At 39.9% G+C, this 17049-nt stretch overlaps 1 protein-coding gene across 1 annotated transcript in view; it reads right to left on the reverse strand.

Moving 5' to 3' along the window:
• glrbb (glycine receptor, beta b) overlaps positions 1–4518 on the reverse strand; it is a 134088-nt gene extending 129570 nt beyond the window's left edge. Inside the window, exon 1 of the mRNA XM_028802666.2 lies at positions 4191–4518. The gene's annotated coding sequence lies outside the window, so the exon portion shown is untranslated. The remainder of the gene's footprint in view (positions 1–4190) is intronic.
• Positions 4519–17049: the final 12531 nt, after the last annotated feature.

Raw genomic sequence — 17049 nt, forward strand, 5'->3', positions numbered from 1 at the left:
CTTTACTTGTTCCCTGAAAATATCTTTTTGTATAACATAATGTTTCAAGTTTTGGACACCTACATTTTTTTATTTTATTTTAAGCACTGGCAGTTTACTGCTTACCGTTGTACCTGCCTCAACCCCTCATTCACTGGTCAAGAGTCCTGTCTTAAATTCAGAAGCCCAAAACTATGGTAATGCTCCTTTAATGTTTACAAGCTATGCTGATGAATAATATTTTATCACAAAGTGCATGTATTTTACACATTCTAAGCATCTGACTGGATAACGGACACGTGGATTACGGGACACGGGTAACGTGAGAATTGATTTTTCTTTTTTCACATTGTTTGCCATTACACAGAATGGTTTGCCATTATGTTCCAATACATCATAAACTGTTTTCCCTCATTCTGCATGAAAAAAATGAGGTTACAATTTTTTTCTTGGATATCTCCACAAACTACACAGTGTAAGTAACATATTCAAAAAATATATTATTTTTGGGTGGAGTATGCCTATAAAGTCAAAAGGTTAAAGAGCAGGCAGTTCAAACCATAAAGAGTTGGTCTTTCACTCAACTACATCTAATCTTGTGATTCAACTTTATGTAGTTTAATATCCAAAAGCCGGGATGTTGCTTGTTACGTGCTGTCATCCTAAGTAGCCCCCTGTATGATGACATCATAGACCAGGCCACATGATGTCACCACACTAGCCATGAGCAACTTCGCTAACAACAAAATGGCGGTGCCCGTTACAAAATAATCCAAAATCGCAAAAGAACAACTAAAAACAAAACACAAAATGGCAACACAATGATGTCGCAAGTGAGCTAATTACAAATAACTATATTTTCAAAGGTCAGAGCATGTCCATGACATTAAACCGTTTTTGTCACAAAATGGTCCAAAATGGCAAAAAAAGAACACCAAATGGCACTGCAATAATGTCACAAGCAAGCTAATTACAAATACATATATTTTCAAATATAAGAGTGTCACAAAATAATCCAAAATGGCAAAAGATATATATATTTGTTTTTTTCAAATATCAAAGCACGTTCATGACATTAAGCCATTTCGTCACAAAATAATTCAAAATGGCAAAAAAAAAAAAAAAAAACACAAAATGGTACAGTAATGACGTCACAAGCAAGCTAATTACAAATACATTTACTTTCAAATATTAGAGTACGTTCATGATATTCAGCCATTTTGTCACAAAATAATCCAAAACGGCAAAAGATATATACACGTTGAGAAGTTTTATTTATTTGTCCACGTGACTTTCGTGGAATCTGACACATTGTAACTTTTTTTTAGTTGGCAGTACTTGATAGTTGTAGAAGAGATGAGGAAAGCAGCTTTGCATCTTTCTATTTTTTAACTGTGCCGAGCTGTAAACAACGGGTCAGGCAGCGTCCTCTCTTCTCGCACTGTTTGTGACACTTCAAGTGCCCCGTCGGCTCTTGGGAGAATGGAAATCTTTGCGAATGAGAGTAATCGGCGCCATCGAAGCAGGACTCTGTTTGTCCCTTAAGGTAAGTTCTGGTTACTAAAACCCCACAATATTCAAGGTTGCTGTTGTGATCAATTATTTTAAGAAGATGGAGAGTTTACATCTAATAAGATGTACAGACCTTTTCATGTAAAGTGTTGGACTTGGGAATTGTTTGGACCTTCTGCCCGTTAAGCACGGAAGGGCAGCGTCCACATTTATCAGAATTATTTTTCTTTTAAATCACAGGCACATAGTGCAAGGTTGTCAGACAGAAGTTTGGATGATCACATAGAAAATGTAATTTCTATACCACAGCAGTCGTGTAGCGCCTTTCAAAACGGATCTACTACCGACAGATGATCCAAATACATTTTAGCTGCTGTTAGTAATACTCACCTGTTGTGTTATAGCGCCTTTAAAATGTAGTTTACCTGAAACCACTCCAATGTATCTTTACTTCTTAAAATGTTAATGTTTTACTGTTTAATAACTTATAGACTACATTTTATTTTTTTCCCTTGCACTCAGTGAGTGAAGCCACTGGGTAATTAACTAGTTACAAATAAATTTATTTTCAAATGTTCATGACATTAAGCCATTTTTGTCACAAAAGAGTCCAAAATGGCAAAAAAAAAAACACAAAATGGCACTGCCATGATGTCACAAACAGGCTAATTACAAATAAGTTTATTTTCAAATAGTAGAGTATGTTCATGATATTAAGCCATTTTGTCACAAAAATAATCCAAACTGGCAAAAAAACATAAAATGGGAACTGCAATAATGTCACAAGCAAGCTAATTACAAATAAATCTATTTTCAAGTGTCAGAACATGTTCATGGCATTGAACCATTTTTGTCACAAAATAATCCAAAACGGCAAAAGATATATAGATATATATATTTTTTTCAAATATGAAAGCACGTTCAGGGCGGCACGGTGGCGCAGTGATAGCGCTGCTGCCTCGCAGTTAGGAGACCTGGGTTCGCTTCCCGGGTCCTCCCTGCGTGGAGTTTGCATGTTCTCCCCGTGTCTGCCTGGGTTTCCTCCGGGTACTCCGGTTTCCTCCCACAGTCCAAAGACATGCAGGTTAGGTGGATTGGCGATTCTAAATTGGCCCTAGTGTGTGCTTGGTGTGTGGGTGTGTTTGTGTGTGTCCTGCGGTGGGTTGGCACCCTGCCCGGGATTGGTTCCTGCCTTGTGCCCTGTGTTGGCTGGGATTGGCTCCAGCAGACCCCCGTGACCCTGTGTTCGGATTCAGCGGGTTGGACAATGGATGGATGGATGGAAAGCACGTTCATGACATTAAGCCATTTTTGTCACAAAATAATCCAAAATGGCAAAAAAGAAAACCAAATAACACTGTAATGACATCACAAGCACGCTAATTACAAATAAATTTTTTTTTCAAATAGTAGAGTACGTTCATGATATTAAGCCATTTTGTCACAAAAACAATCCAAACTGGCAAAAAAGCACAAAATGGGAACTGCAATAATGTCACAAGCAAGCTAATTACAAATAGATCTATTTTCAAGTGTCAGAGCATGTTCATGACATTAAACCGTTTTTGTCACAAAATTGTCCAAAATGGCAAAAAATGAAAACCAAATGACACTGCAATAATGTCACAAGCAAGCTAATTACAAATAAAGTAATATATTTTCAAATATCAGAGCAGGTTCATGACATTAAGTCATTTTGTCATTTTAACTTTTTGGAGGGACATTACCATCCAGCTGTATTTTGGGTTTCTGTTGTTAGAGCGTAATCACGTGTACAGAATGCATGTGTAGAGTGGCATGACGGTGGACATCTTTAAAACACCAAGTCTGCATTCTGTTTTCTTAAAGAAAATGACTCGTTAGAACAAGGTTACTGTTGTGAACTCATTAGAGTTTGCCCCGATTCATTTTATGTAAACATTTCTGTTATTATATTTTAATACACGAAACAATACGATTTGCTTTTTAAAAACATGATCATGAGGGGGACAAGGCCGCTTGTCCAAAATGTGGACACTGGCCTAAATCTGTGATAGGTTTGCATTAACAGCACTACATGAAAAGCATGAATATTTTAACTTTATAATGCGGATATTTAAACATAAATCTCATTCTGTAGCTAATCCCGCTCACAGCAAACTGACAATCACGCCTGTTTATTTATTTATTAACATGAATAATGTTTCCTTTTTTTCTCCTGGTGATGTTAAATGAAGCTGGGCATTTTAGTTATCAATACACTCACACGGTGCTGGGCTTTTGCACCGATTTAAACACAAGATGCTTAAACGTGGGCCTGAAACAGGAAAGCAGGCTGACAGTCATCTTCTATTAAATTACGTGCACACTCACACACTTTCTCTCTCACACACACACACACTACACAGCCTCACACACACGTTGACATGCCTGAAATCAAAAGCCCCGCAGCCCTGCAGCATCACCTCGATAGGCCACCCGAGTGCAGTTTGAAAACCCCAAACAGTGAGCGCATCGTCAGGCCCCAATATACGGACAGCGCCACGACGATTGCAAGGACGCAAGGACGATAAGATAAAATGAAGAAGTCCAGTCGATAACGGGACGGCGCCACGTTCCTATATCACTCTCACACACACATTCAAATAAAATACAAGTGTGCACACATCGCAGCTTAAAATGGCCAGGCACAGCGCATTACCGATCCGTACTGATCTTACCGTGCTGTTTTGTATTCTCTCCCGCAACAGCAGGCTCGGTTACCCCGATCAATCGTGCATTCTATCTAGCGGAGCCGAGACTGCAGACGGCGAGCCATCTTCATAAATGACTTTAACTGGCCTCGCAGCAAATCATCACGCAGCTGTCAGAGCTTCTGGATGGCGTTCCTGACTTGTCTTACCTAACAACACATCTCTCTGTCGCTCAGGCTTAAATCGGCTATCTTTAATTCTTGCAGTCTACTTAGCATCAGGATGCTCAAGATGGAGGCTGCATTTGCACCTGCAGCATGCGCAGTAGCATCAAAGCGGTTGAATTAATCACTGGATCAGCAGCCCTCCCTTGAAATCGACTCGGTGTGCTGGAGGGCAGCCTGGACCCTCCACTGCAGGAAGAGAGCGTGTCGAGAGAAAATGCCAGAGAGAGAGTGCTAGTGTTGGGACAGCTTTAAAATATAATAACGACGACTCATCGCTGACGTTATTATTATTATTATTATTATTATTATTATTATTATTATTATTATTATTATTGTCGCTGTTGTTGTGGTTCACGTAACACACGTGTCCGATTTGCCAGCTCGTTACAGCGTAGTGACAGCGCTTCCCTTCACAGAAAAGTGACGCTACAGTAATTGCCCAGACCACTAGGGCGCTTGTTTGCCTTGTCACATGTGGCACTAAGGCTCGGTCACTAATGACAAACCCGATCACAATATTTATACTATGCACTTCACAGAGCTAACAAGTGCATTATGACAAAAATAAGGAGGTGGGGATGGTGAATGAATATGCAGAGCAGCTAGCAAACTGTCATAGTGCTATGAAGAATAAAGTGTGATCTCCTTAATATTTTTAAGGCGTTATGTTGACAGTCCATCCGTTTTAAAATCCCTTCTTTTCCGTTATCACGTTGTTGGGAGATGAAACCCATCCAGGCTGAAATGAGCTTCTGATCAATTGGAAAGTAATCCATCACGAGTCTTATGTGCACATCCATACCAAGGTAGTTTACAGCCAGCAGTTCATCAAAACACCCCATATACAGTTACACAGAAGTTACAACATGCAAATTCTGCACATATGTAAGTGTGTCTTTACATATTGCTCAAAACAATTAAAGGAACACTTTTTAATCCGAGTATAGCATCAAGTCAGTGAAACTTGTGGGCTATTGATCTGGTCAGTTAAGTAGCAGAGGGGCTTGTTAATCAGTTTCAGCTGCTTTGGTGTTAATGAAATTAACAACAGGGGCACTAGAGGGGCAACAATGAGACGACCCCCAAACCAGGAATGGTTTAACAGATGGAGGGAAGCCACTGACATCTGTTTTGTCAATAGTTTTGCATTTGGCAACGGTCAGTGTCACTACTGGTAGCATGAGGTGACACCTGGACCCTACAGAGGTGGCACAGGTAGTCCAACTTCTCCAGGATGGCAGGCACATCAATACGTGCCATTGCCAGAAGGTTTGCTGTGTCTCCCAGCACAGTCTCAATGGCATTGAGGAGATTCCAGGAGACAGGCAGTTACTCTAGGAGAGCTGGACAGGGTAATTCATAGAAGGTCCTTAACCCATCAGTAGGACCCACTGGTATCTGTTCCTTTGGGCAAGGAGGAACAGGATGAGCACTGCCAGAGCCTACAAAATGACCTCCAGCAGGCAGGCCACTGGTGTGAATGTCTCTGACCAAACAATAAGAAACTGACTTCTTGAGGGTGGCCTGAGGGCCTGACATCCTCTACTGTGCCCTGTGCTCACTGCCTGGCACCATGGAGCTCGATTGGCATTTGCCATAGAATACCAGAATTGGAAGGTCTACCGCTGGCACCCTGTGCTTTTCACAGATGAGAGCAGGTTCACCCTGAGCACACGTGACAGACGTGAAAGGGTCTGGAGAAGCCGTGGAGAACGTTATGCTGCCTGTAACATCGTTCAGCCTGACCAGTTTGGTGGAGGGTCAGTGATGGTCTGGGGAGGCATATCCATAGAGGGACACACAGACCTCTACAGACTAGACAACAGCACCTTGACTGCCATTAGGTATCGGGATAAAATCCTTGGACCCATTGTCAGACCCTATGCTGGTGCAGTGGCTCATGGGTTCCTCCTGGTGCACAACAATGCCCGGCCTCATGTGGCGAGAGTATGCAGGCAGTTCCTGGAGGATGAAGGAATTTTTACCATTGACTGGTCCCCACGCTCACTCGCCTGACCTCAATCCAATAGAACACCTCTGGGACATTATGTTTTGGTGGATCCGATGCCACCAGGTTGCACCTCAGACTGTCCAGGAGCTCAGTGATGCCCTAGTCCAGTTCTGGGAGATCCTCCAGGACACCATCCGTCGTCTCATTAGGAGCATGCCCCCCCCCCCCCCCCACGATGTTGTCAGGCATGCATAAAAGCACATGGGGGCCATACAAACTACTAAGTACAATTTGAAGTTGCTGCAATTAAATTTCATCAAAATGGACGAGCCTGCCTGCCACATCATTTTTTCACTTTGATTTCCTGGGTGTCTTTGAATTCAGCCCTCTGTAGGTTGATCAATTTTATTTCCATCAAACAATGTGGCATCCTTTCGTTCCTAACTCATTACCATATCAGTCCATATCAGTATAGATAGCCAGGAAGATTTTTTTCCCCATTGAGATCTGTTGTGTTCTCAAAGTGTTCCTTTAATTTTTTTGAGCAGCTTACATACATGGTAAAATATTTTAATGTAACTCACAAGGCTCTTGTTTGTACCCATGATGAAAAGTTAAACTGATGGGAGAGCATAGGCATTATTCAAAACCGGAGTCATGTTCGCCCTGCACTATGCCGTCAGTTGAAAGCTAAAATTGCCCAATTGTTCAGCATGAATAACAAGCTTGGAAAACAAAAATTGCCAGTCAGTTAAAACATGATGATCTCAAGTAGAGGCAGAGACAAATTACTACAGTGGCTACAGGAAGCAAAAACGAGAAGATGTAAATGTTTTCACTTAAAGGATCTTTTGAAAGATTGTTGTAAGAGCCAGTAGCAAAGAAGAAATGGACACAGGTGGTGACCTTGACAGTGGGGATGCTTGTGAGACACCTGAATGTATCGATAGCATTAGCAACAATACCTGCACCAGCAGGTTAGATATTTCTTCAACTCACCGCTACATCCCTTGCTGCCACCAGTCCACCCAAGAATCCCATACCAGTCATCCTACGACAACACCCAACATGATGTCAACCCTCTTCCCTAATACCATGACAGCAATCCATCTTGGGCCCCAGGATGCCAGTTGGCATCCCTTTTCTAAACTCATTACTTTCAGTACAAGGCCATGGCTTCTATCTGGAAACCATCTTTGTAGAATCAAATGTAAAGCAGAAATCAACCCCTGGTGGGGATCTCAGTAATTTCCAGGCAGAACTGATTGTAACTATTTTGAAGACTTCCATCCTTCTTCACCCCATTTCTCCATGATGTTCAGGTCCTCCCATTGACCACGGGGGGGGGGGGGGGGGGGGGGGGGGGGGGGGTGGGGGGGGTGGGTGGGGAACGGGGGGGCTCATGTGGTTACTGAGCTTGCTAATACCAGGAAATTATCCCATTTGACATTTCCACATCCTGGCCAGTTATCTAACATGACATCTACTCTCACATCACAAAGAGGTGCTTTTATCAATTTTCATGAATTAATAATAATCAAAAGTAAGTTTTATTGACAAAAATAATAATTCTTCATTGCTTAGATGTCTTCACCAATACCTTCTGTACCCATGTGTGCAGGGATGTGCACAGAGGGGTGGCTATGCTGGCTCAGGCCTCTGCCCCATTTGCTCTTGTTGGTCTAACAGCCCCTTTTTTCTTGTTAGGACCTCATTGATTGCTCCTGGGCACAAGAGCCTTCTGGGCCTTCTTTTCATTAGAAGAAATGGAAAAAAAGCAAAGTGCCATTTTAAAGCTAGATAGGGTAGCAGTGCATCTTCATATGTTTGACTATTTCTGTGTATACTAGGGGGCTTCACTCGCCAACCCCTGGTCGTGGGTAACGCGAAATACATTTGAAAGAGATTATTGTCCTTCTTGGTAATAGATAGATAGATAGATAGATAGATAGATAGATAGATAGATAGATAGATAGATAGATAGATAGATAGATAGATACTTTATTAATCCCAATGGGAAATTCACATTGTTACATATGTGTCATGTTCGCTGTCACGATATCTGTAGGTCTATGTAATATATGTAAATGACAATAGCAGTATAATTGTTATGTTATGTAAGTACTAATGCATGTGAAAGAGATTATTGTCTTTCTTGGTAATTGTTACTTATGTATCATAGGTCTATGTAATATATGTAAATGACAATAGCAGTTTAATTGTTATGTAATGTAAGTATAGATGTGCAGATCTATGTATGAGATATATTGGAGTGTAAAGGTGTAGATGACGTACATAGGAAGTAAAGATATACACAACATTTGTAGTATGGATGGCGTGTTGTCCTTGAATTAGTGTTCCTTGGTATGGAGTTATTATAATCTTAACGTTAACGTCACATGAATGCCGAACTCTTGAGAAGGCTACATAAAGTTGTCCATGTCTAAATACAGGCTCAGAGTGGTAAAGGCCGACTCTGTCCATGGTCTGTCCTTGGGATGTGTTGATTGTTATGTAATGTGCATCACATATGCTGTGTAGTTTGGACGTTTGGTTAATGCAGTCTATACAGTTTTTACTTTTGGGTACATTGTTAGTTAGAAGCTTCTGTAAATATTCAGGATATTCATCTAAAGGAGGCAGTGTAACCTGACCCTTTTGACAACAACGTGTACACTCATTAGTTGTATTGGCAGTTGTTTATTCAGGGAAGTTAAGTGAATGACAATGACTGCAAATGACATTCATTAATCCCAATGAATTTTCATTAATAGTGGAGTCATTATAGAATGCGTTGTCAGCTAATTGGCGGAATTGTTGTATCTCCGTCAGTCGAGCACTGTCGTTTTGAGTCCGTGCCTGCTTTGCTTCCCAGGCGGGCTCGTGTTTGTATCTCTGTCAGTTGCGCAATGTCATTTTGAACCCGTGCCTGCTTTGCTTCTGCGGTTTGAGACGCGCGTTGTAGGCGTCCACGTTCATTGTATCTGTCCATGCGGGCTCGTTTCTGTAGCTCCGTTAGTGGAGCTGTTTGGTTTTGGAGCCGAGACAGTTATGCTTCCGCGGTTTCAGACGCACGTTGTAGGCACCTACGTTTATTGTTTTTATCCATGCGGGCTCGTTTTTGTAGCTCCGTTAGTTCCTGCGTCTATGGGCATGTGGCGCCTGCGCACTATGTCTCCTGCGTCCATGGGCATGGGCATGTACCTGCGTCCATATCCGGTTCACAGTTCTCGGTTAGTAATATGGATTTCTGGGTGTGCATTTCCTGTGTGACTAAGATGTTCTGTGCCTATCATGTCCCGAACAGTAACCAAGGGAGCAATGAGATAATCATAATTTTAGTAATAAATAATATTAGTTTTTAGTTAATGTGAGTGTCGTATAACTGGGAAAATGTTAACTATTTCTGGACCTATTATTTTTTAGAAGAATGTACCATTTATCTGTATGTCGATTGGTGTAAACTCAAATGCTTCTTGACTGTGTTATGCAAAAGAAACTAACTTTTGTAAAAATGCTGCTTTGTTAGATTAGCAAGTATAGTCGCAGTGAACTGATGCGTGCATGTGGTTGACTCCCTCAAGCTTGCTGTAATAAAACATGTCCATATTGGATTGATTTACCAATGGTGACTCTTGACTATTCTTTATTTACAGAGTGACTTTCCCTAACAGTAGGCTACAGTTTAATATTCAAAAATAAAATAAACTAAGGTGTACGATAATAATTGCTATTAATTCCACAAAAAATGTATAATAAATATTTGCATGTGGGTCGTGTTGGTTTGTATGATGTTATATGATGCAGAAGATAGCTATAATGTCAGTGCACACACCACACATATTCACTTTGCTTGTAACGCCAGTTCTTCCAGTCATCTTGTTAAGGGTTCTCCAGTTTCAAAAAGTGTCGGGAGGTTTACAAAATTACTGTTTATCACAGCACACCACATTTTCTGTGTATCAGCTCAAACATTGGAGCCAAACAAAGCATCGTAAAACACCGGGCGTCTCTTCAAATGTGACTCTGACAGGAAAATCAAAGGACAGTGTCAGGTTTGGATTTCAGCTTTGGCAGGACCAGTCAAGCTTAGTCACTGACAGAGCAGAAAAAGAATTCATTCTGCTTATACCTGCACAAAGATCTGAAAGTGTATTCTGAACAGAATATCTCAGATTTACAGTTGATTGGGTTATAATTTTGGCATTTAACTGATATTTTGAAACCCATTAAATTCCTACATTGTGCCCAGTGTTGCCAGGATAGGCCCTTGACACCTGCAATGCTGAACTGGATTAAGTAGGTGTAGGGGAATGTGATTTCATTATGTTTTATTTAGATTAGATTTGATTAGATCAGAATACATAATGTTTATTAATTCCATGAGGGATTTTCAAATGCAAAAAAGCAGCAGAAACCTAAAAAACAGATAAAAACAATGATTACAGGGAGATGTCAAAGGGTTAGGGACAGGCCAAGACCCTGTTTAATGTTTACAAAAGTTAAAAAGAAGAACTGAAAAAGAAGAACTGAAAAATTATCACGGAAATGGATGTCCTTCAGTGCCTCTCTTAGGTTAGTGCTCACTGCAGTAATAATAATAATAATAATAATAATAATAATAATAATAATAATAATACATTTATTTATATAGCACCTTTCCCATGCAAAAGGCACTTAAAGCTCCGTTCAGTTTCATCTTTAGTCCAGAAATGAACTCTGACTTCCAGTGACATTGTTAGTTCATGGTGCAGAAGAGCCGAGTAGTGACTTAATATTTAAATGTAATTTATTATCTCTCTTAATGCTAAGTCAGTCAGTCAGTCATTGTCCAACCCGCTATATCCTAACTACAGGGTCACGGGGGTCTGCTGGAGCTAATCCCAGCCAACACAGGGCACAAGGCAAGAACAAACTCCAGGCAGGGCACCAGCCCACCACAGGGGACACACACACACACAAGGGACAATCCAGGACTGCCAATACACCTAACCTGCATGTCTTTGGACTGTGGGAGGAAACCGGAGCACCCGGAGGAAACCCACGCAGACACGGGGAGAACATGCAAACTCCACACAGGGAGGACCTGGGAAGCGAACCCAGGTCTCCTTACTGCAAGGCAGCAGCGCTACCACGGATCCACCGTGCCGCCCATGCTAAGTCATATACTAAATTATTATTATTGTTATATAATTTCTCATTAAAGAAGCCAGAACTTTTTTCAGTATACTGTACATCATACCCTTTCAGAGGGTCAGGTGAGAGGCCATTCTCTGTTTCATTTGCTTCCAATACTTTGAGGATTATGCAGACATTATAATTTGCTTTTAAATTATATACTTATATAAAAATGATTTTTTACAGACTGGAGATTTTTTTTTTTATTTATTTTTAAATGACAGATCACATAGTGCAATCAGTTTAGTTCAGATTTATTGTCATGTCCACAAAGTACAATGAAACTCTTATGTACACCCTTCACCAACACACACTGCACTGCTGCTCGGAGTGAATTTTGTTCCGTAATCTATGTGAAATAACAACACAAAATATAACAGGTGAAAAATATGTGACTATTAGGAAAAAAAATAATCATATGATTTGAATGTGCATCTGTCATTAAGCCACTGTGTCTATATGTAACTCTGCATGTGTGCCAGCATTGCCTATAAAACAATGTTATTTGAGTGCACATGGCATAACATCATTTGAGTACATATGTACCAAGGTTATTGTAGATAACGAAAACTAAAATCAAAACTGAAACTATTATTAAAAAAACATTTTTATAAACTGAAATAAAATAATTAACAAAACTGAAATGAAAAAGTATAACTAAACAAAACTAACTAACTGAAACAAAATAATAATTTACTAAAATAATTTTAGTTTTGTTTTTGAATGAATATTCTTGCTGTTAGATTTTAACCCTTATAACTTTTAACTCTAAAACTGAAAAACATCCACCACGAGCCGCCCACATATATTCATCCAGTGAACGGTGGGTGGTGATGGAGAGCGGCTGTTCACACAGCATTTGCGGTGACAGGGCGAGCTGAATATACGCGTAAAGCGTGTGGAATAGAAAGTGATTTACGTGCCGCCTTTTCTTTGCACGTGTTGTATATCAAGATGTAATTCAAACACCTGAAATCGGAATGTGCTGCTCAACAAAAACTTTACCGTATGGACAGAAAAATCACAAGTCAGGTGCCTGCTTTTTGTTGACAGTAATTCACCTGCCATTTTGCACACAAAGTATAGAGAAAGCATAGTAATCATGAAAAAAATACAACCTCGACATTTTGATGAATCTTGACGTTTTAGACCTCCCTGAGTCCGAAAATACTGTTATTTGGAACTATGTCTGTATGTGTGTGTAAACACAATAACTCAAAAACGCAACTAGATAGATGGATGAAATTTGCCATGTGGTTGTTACACCAGAATTGTAGATCTGTATTAACTTTTGGGCCAAATCCATTAACCGGAAGTGGTACTTTACCTGCACACATACTCAATTTTTTTTTTATTCATGCAGCTACAGAGTCTGATTTATTCAAGTTTACTTTTATAATAATTGTTCAATATATTATTAATTTGATTAGTTGTTGATGGTTCTTTAATGTACATTATATAATCATTGTCTTCCGGTTTACTCCTCAAATATTCGTCTCCATATCTGAGTACATGAGAAAGTCAATGCAATATTGAAGGCATTCATTATAAGTACATTGTTGTTGGAGCAGGATATGTTGTGTGCTGTAGACATTTAGAGTAAAAAACCCTCACACCTTAAAATTCACCTAAATTTCATCACAAACTGGCCCATTCTGGGCAATAAAAGGAAAAGAAAAAAAGTGCCAACAATCAGTGCAGATTTGTTCAGCACAAATGACATAGAAAATATTTTAAAAATTATAAAATTGTTCATATTCAGTATCTGGTTTTGATTATGCTTGTTTTTGTCAGACAAAAACAAAACCAAATAGTAAAGTGTGTTGTGTGGCATAGAAAGCTCCCACTAACATTAAACTCATATCCAAACCTGTTAAGTGTACAGTTCTGTCTCATTGTAATACAAAAACTAATCTCCATAGTAGCTCTTTAACCATACTATAATTACTAAAACTAAAACTGAAACTAATATATATAAAAATAAAATAGAAATGTCTTTGTAAAATAAAAAGTCAATTAAAACTAAAAATACATTGTGAAGGAAAACTAAAACTAATCTGAATTTCCAAGTAAGATCAGAAAAAATATAAAAATAAAAACTAATATAAAAAGGCAAAACTATAATAACTTTCATATGTACTGCCTGCACTGGCATGGCATAGGAAAATAATTTCATTTGAGTACACATGTACCAGCATCCCTGGTACAAAAAATTCAAGGTAGATGCAAACTCAGCAAACTGACCTGTGCTTGCAGGTTTCTTATGGCAAAGGGATGGGCAACCAAAGTGACAATATCAGTAAGTAAAGGAATACCAGTGACATCTGTTGAGCATCAAGCAAATTGCTGAAGCCAATGACAGAAAAAAGAACACAATAAGAGAAGAAGGAGAAAAAGAGGAGCAGCACCATCAGCTGAGTGTTATATGTGGGATACAGAATGCAAGAACGACAAAGACAAAGAAATTCATGAAGCCAGAGGTCCGCATATTCCATCCATCCATTTTCCAACCCGCTGAATCTGAACACAGGGTCACAGGGGTCTGCTGGAGCCAATTCCAATCAACATAGGGCACAAGGCAGGAACCAATCCTGGGCAGGGTGCCAACCCACCGCAGGGTCCGCATATTTCATTAGTAATTCTCTTATAATTCCAATACAGACATTATTGTGTTTCAGCCAGGGTTCCACCTTGGCTGGGGTTCAAATTCATAATTTATGTCCATTTTGTTCATTTTTGTTTATTTTATTTATGTTAATATTACTTTTGTTGATTGTTTGCATTATTTTTTCTTCTTGATTATGTCTAGGCATGTAAGCTGCCTGGGTTATGTTTTGTGGGTGGTCCCCCAAGAGGTGGGACCACCTGCCAATCTCCACCACGAACTGCACTCCGCCACATAAATCCAGAAGCTCTCTTGTAGTGCCTGGCCGTTCATTTTGTGTTATTTCTGTGCTTGTGCTTGTTGATATCTCTGGATTTTTGACCTCTGTGCTGTTTTTTTTAACTTCATGTTGTGATTTCTGTATTTGGACTGTGTTTGCCTTGGATTGCCTTGTGCTTTTAGGGAACTCAGTTTTGCTATTGTGCTCTATAATGCTTCATTCTGTAACAGAGGACATCTGTGAAGAATAAAAGCTTTTTAGCTTTTATGAAGTTTTTGTGTTTGCCCATTTACTCAACCGGCAATTAACGGTACACTATTGGAAGTGCCTTTGCAACCCTTTTAGATTTATGTGCTTTGGAACTCCTAGTTCACAACAGAGTTAGTGTGCATAAAATGTATAATAATGCAATCATTTAATAATCCATAACATAATAATGTATATTATGAGGAAAACATTGGCCATTATCATTCAATGATAATTGCGCACTGAAGTGTGATTGCTCTCACATCTCATGTTTTTACTTTTAAGTATTTTACTTTGTAAATAAAACAGAAGAGCACAGAAAAGGTTTGGGGTAGCCACCCCGTATAGTTGAAGATTCTGGTGGAATTCAAGGCCTAAAAGACAACAATATGTCTTTACAGACGTGAGTCCAAAACAGAACTGTCTTAATGGTAGAGTGATGGCAGTTTTATAGTTAGTTGGTGGAAGTGATGTCACTGGGACTGAAACCCAAAGTGATGTCATTGTGAATTGAACCAGAAGTGATGTTGACGGGCCCAGACAGGATTTCCCTTGAATGGTGTGCAGGAGGAAGAGAGAAAGGGTTACAGCACACTGCCCCCTCCTGGTCTGGCATGGAATTGGCATCTTTCAAGCCCTTAAGCTGCATCTCACTCCCACATCTGTGACACAGTCTATTAATATTTGTTTAGAGACTGCTGTCCATGTGGCATTTGCACATTCTCCCCATGTCTGTGTGAATGTTTATATAGGTACTCTGGTTTTCCATTTAGATTTGCAAAAGATGGCCTTGTTAGGTGAATTAACAATATAAAACAACCTGTGAGAGTGTTCGTGTGTGAGAGTGGGCCCTGTGGTGCTCAATCCCAGGTTTCTTACTGAAAATAAAGAAAAACACACAAAAAGAAGAAGGTGTTCTTTGTGCCTTCTTTATACCTTTTGTGTACCCATTTTGATTCACTGGGGCTGTTTTGGCATTACCCTGAATGAGGAGAGATGCCCCTCCTTGTTATAATACACATCTCCACAAATCCTCTTAATTTCTGTATTTTGGATGCCCAAGAGGACGTAAATCATTGTTTTAACTTGTAAACCTAATAAGCATCCCCTTTCATTTCAGAATCTCTTGAAGCAAGGACTATATCCAGACACAAGTTATAAAAAAAAGAAGAATTTGGAACAAACTCAAGGTCTTAAAAATTTTCGATAAAGACTTCAAAATCCAGCATTCGACTCCTTGCACAAGCTGAATAAAATGATAATTGTTCTCTGTGTGAGAGAAAATGAATGGGAGGACATTTAATAGAGAGAGAGAGTGCCGCTGAAGTCTAAGCTGCAATTACTGACCTTAACTATTATCTCATGTGGTTGACAGCCTTAATTCCTCCATGTCCTAAAAATAAACTTCAGATACAGGGCAGACATTCCAGGCTTGCTTGGGTTTGCTAATTGTTACATTGTACAGGGCATTAAAGATTTCTTGCTTTTTTGCATTTAACTTTAAAAGGTAGGCTTTAACTTCAGAAAAGCTATAAAGTGGACCTGTTCAATCTTTACATTTAACTGCACACATTCACAAGTACGAGTTTGGTTTTGTCAAAGGTTTCTTCACATTATGAATAATTTCAAAAAACTTAAGTTCCCTTGTCTCTTTCATGACCTTACAGATTATACCACTCTTTCATTGTCAGACTTGCTTATTCCAGTTTGGGGTCAAATTAGATGGATTGACACATGGGTCGAAACCATCAGTTGACAGTCACCAGGTTAACCAGACACACATGCACCTGGTTAAGAAACTCAGTGTCCTGTAGCCAGCCCGTGCCAGGCCTCGCCAAACCTAAGAAAATGCACTTTTATAAGTAAACACTAGGTGTGACAGACAGTGGGGCTTTAGCCTAGCCAGAACGGCTTTACGGAAGGACCTGGACAGAGACGACACGTGAGGGCAGCCCCGCTGGTTTGTATCAGGACCATGGGATTGGAGTTTAGAAGCTCAACCTTCCTGGGGCCTGTGGTCGCCACCATGGGGGCGCCTGGTCAATAGCGGAGCCCTGGACTGCAGCACTTCCACCACTACCCTTAATTGATTCAACAGATGTCTGACTATGTGCCCCTAGGATTTCACACACTACTCTTTTCACATGCAGAAGTTATGCGCAGAAATAGGTACAAAAATTTGGGTTTTCAAAAGACTGCCTTTTTGAAAGTGTGGAGGTGGGGTCAAATTTTCTGACTGAAAATATTAAACATTTTTTAATCAAAATATTGAGTTCACAACTCCAAAAATGAAAGCACCTATTCCAGACAAATATCCTTCTCCATCCATCCATTTTCCAACCTGCTGAATCCGAACACAGGGTCACGGGGGTCTGCTGGAGCCAATCCCAGCCAACACA

Source organism: Erpetoichthys calabaricus, chromosome 5, assembly GCF_900747795.2.
Source record: "Erpetoichthys calabaricus chromosome 5, fErpCal1.3, whole genome shotgun sequence".
Classification (NCBI taxonomy): domain Eukaryota; kingdom Metazoa; phylum Chordata; class Cladistia; order Polypteriformes; family Polypteridae; genus Erpetoichthys; species Erpetoichthys calabaricus.